Genomic DNA, 3,671 nt, shown 5'->3' with positions numbered 1-3,671 from the left:
AAATTGCGGCCTTTTGGCTAGGATCAAGTGTAGTATCTGTTCTTATCAGTTTAATATATTAGAAATTAAAGCAGTGTGCAGCTTTCAATTTCTATGATATTTTCTAAGAGAATAATAAAAGAATGTAAAACTAACAAGATAATAGAAGGGGAATGTGAAACCAAAAAAAAAAAAATCCAAAAGAAGGCAAGAAAGTAGAAAAAAGGAGGTTAGAACAGATGGGAACAAATAGAAAACAAACAGTGAGAAGGGAGGTTTAAACCTACATGGATCAATATCCACATCAAGCATAAATGGACTAAATACTACAGTGTCAGCCTGAATAAAGAACAAAGCCTTATTCTATGAGACTTAAAAACAACAGACCTTAAATGTAAGGATACGGAAAGATTGAAAGTAAAAGGATGAAAAAACGCTTCTCATGCAAGCATTAACCAACAGGAAGCTGGTGTATTTCGTATCCAAAGCAGACTTTAAGGTAAGAAGCATTACTAGAGTTGGAGGGATATTTCACAGTGAGGAAAGCTTCATTTTACCAGGATTATGCAGTCAACTTGGAGGTTCGTAAAGCAGCTCAGACACGCTGCCCCGGCCCTGCCTCACCTTGATGATGGCCCAGGAAGCTAATTCTGTCAAGAGGCACCAGACGTGAAGTAAGTACTGGAGGATAAAGTGTGTGTGCATGTGTGTGGGTGTTTAGGGGAAGACACAAGGGATGGAATAGCAGCATTCAAAAGGACAAGAAATAGAACGTAATGCTTTCTTTTTATAAATAAATGCTGGTTCTGGATGCCCCCCCCCCTTTTTTGGGTCAGCATCATTAAGAAATGTTATTAATAATAGATCACATTTACAAATGCTTACCATTCTAAGTGCTTTGAAGGCGTTAATTCATTTAATCCTCACAACAACCCTAGGAGATAGGTATCTTTATTACCTTCTCTATTTCACAGATGGAAAAACCAGCACCTGGCAGAGCAGGATTCAAAAAAAGGCAGTCCCCTGCCAAGGTCCCTGCTCTGAACACTATGCAATGCAGCATCTGGATTTTACAGTTTGTCTGTCTTTTTGGATACATATTATCATACCTCTCATGAACTGTCTCTTCCACTTCGATGACGCTAGGTTGTCATGGAAATTCTCTGTGCACAAGGGGTTAGAGAGGAGCATGAGCAGGAATACGTGTTTATTGGGGGTCTGCTACGGACCCAGTACTCATCTAGGGATGTCATAACAAACTTAAATGTGGCTATTATTAGCTCCATTCTAAATATGAGGAAAATAAGCTTCAGGGACATTCAGAGAGTGAACAAGTCACACTGAATAAGAATAGAGAAGGGATTCTCTCCTGGTCCCACTCCAGGGCCTCTTCCCCATAAACCACATTGGCTTGTCATGCTACGAAATTAGAGTAAGCTGATTAAGTCTTGGCATGTTGCTCCTTCAAGATTGTTGACCTCTGCTAAATTATTAGTTAACCCCCCCAGTAGCTGTGACAGGAGAGGCAGGGATAGTATCGTTGCACTTATTATTTTTAGCACTAGGTGGTGGTGTAACCCCACGTATCTTTATTGCTGCGCGCCTCAGAGGAAGTTTCCTTCAGCGCTTGGGTGCCCTGGAGGGCAGGATTCTACTTCACGGTAGGTGAGAAGGCAGAGAAGAGAGGGACCCCTCTTTTGGCCCTGACATTCTGGTCCTTGATTCTAAACTGTGGGAAAGCTGGAGACTGTGGCCCCCGTCAGCTCCAGGATGTGCAGTTCTGACCGCCTGCGCTTCTCTCAGTCTCGGGTTGAACTCCCGGCTCCACCAAGCCCTGCAGAGTACACTTGGGCACACATATACCCACAACGGGGCTCCCCTACCTCAGAAGTCCCTGTGAGTGAAGCGAGGTTTCTGGGTATCTAGGAGCTCGGCACTGCGGTAGATGCTCAGGAGACCTCTGATTTTAAAACTCAGTAATCCTGGTGGGCTGCAGTCCTGCCCTGCTCAGCCACATTCCTAGCCTCCTCCTGCCCCCTCTGGGGACTTGCAGAATCGTCTGCGATTAGAACTCATATCAAGGCTTTTCTGACACGCTGGCAACTACCTAAAGAACTGCCTTTAATAAAACTGTTTGGGGAGATTGTCATAAACTCGATGGGTTTAACTGTTTGACTCTTCGAAAGTGTTAAGGGCGTGAAAGGGTACCGAGGAACTGCCCAGATTGGAGACACGGCAACTAAATGCAGCGTGGGGTCCTGGACCAGAAAAAGGACATTAGTGGGACAATTGGTGGCATTTGAATATAGTCTGTAGATCAGTTAATAGCATTGCTTCAAAGTTAATTTCTTGGTTTTGATCATTGTACTATGGCTGTGTGAAATGTTAACGTCTGGGGAAGCTGGGTGAAGAGTGTACAAGATTTCTTTGTACTATTTTTGCAAGACTTTTGTGGTCTGAAATTATTTCAAAATTGAAAGTTCAATAGGAAAAAATTTTATAAAAACATTACCTTAACATTATTATGGAATATTTCAACATACAGAAAAATATAGAGAATAAGAATAACCACTTGTCCAGGTGACTCCAGGGTGCTGTGGGCGGTGCCAGAGAAGGGGGTGGGGCCTGAAGGAGCTAAGCATCATTATCTCATTCTCTTTCTGTGCCCAGGGTTGCCTCCAGGTGGTTGAATGAGACCATTAGTTTTCAGGCAAGGACCATTTAAATTTTTGACAGCCTCTACTTTAGGCCAAATTAGCAGAAAATCCACTGTTAAGACCACAGAATTTGATAATGAGATAGCTCCTATGCCTTATGCTTTACTTAGCAATTCTCATGGGAGGTATTTTTGTTCAGTTCTCATCTTTTATTACAGGGATTTAATCATGACTGGCTAAAACATATGTATAAAAATGGCCTCAATTGCTTAATGTTTCCTTTGACCTTTTTCTTTAACATTCTAAAAAATGAGCTTTTAATTTTAGACAGTTGTAGATTTACAGAAAAAATTGCAATGATAGTAGAGAGTTCCCATATACCTTGCACCCAGTTTTCCTTATTATTAGCTTACGTTAATATGGTACATTTCTTGCAATTCATAACCAGTATTGATATATTGTTAGTAACTATATTCCATACTTTATTCAGATTTCCTTAGTCTTTACCTAATTTCCTTTTTCTGTTCCAGAATCTCCTCCAGGATATCACATTAAATTTAAATTTAGTTGTCACGTCTACTTAAACGACTCTAGGCTGTGACAGTTTCTTAGACTTTTTTTTAACAACGTAACAGGTTTTCTTTGTTTTTTTGAGGAAGATGGCCCAGAGCTAACATCCACGCCCATCTTCCTCTACTTTATACGTGGAATGCCTGCCACAGCATGGCTTGGTAAGCAGTGCATAGGTCCGCGCCGGCACTGAAACCCGTAAACCCTGGGCTGCTGAAGTGGAGTGTGAGAACTTAACTGCCACGCCACTGGGCTGGCCCCGATGGCTTGACAGTTTTGAGGAGTACTGGTCAGGTATTTTGTGGGATGTCCCTTATTTGAGATTTGTGTGATGTTTTTCTCATGATTAGACTGGGGAAGAGCACAGAAGTAAAGTGCCGTTTTCCTCACATCATATCAAGAGTACATACTGTCAACATGGCTCACCACTCTTGCTGTTGACCTCGATCACCTGGCTGAGGTAGT

General features: G+C 42.0%; 1 pseudogene; it reads left to right on the top strand.

Annotated features, from left to right (window-relative positions):
- LOC123288414 (U2 spliceosomal RNA) lies at positions 1-135 on the top strand (annotated as a pseudogene).
- Positions 136-3,671: the final 3,536 nt, after the last annotated feature.

The sequence above is a fragment of the Equus asinus genome, chromosome 1 (genome assembly GCF_041296235.1).
Source record: "Equus asinus isolate D_3611 breed Donkey chromosome 1, EquAss-T2T_v2, whole genome shotgun sequence".
NCBI lineage: Eukaryota > Metazoa > Chordata > Mammalia > Perissodactyla > Equidae > Equus > Equus asinus.
This window is presented reverse-complemented; position numbering and strand designations above follow the sequence as displayed.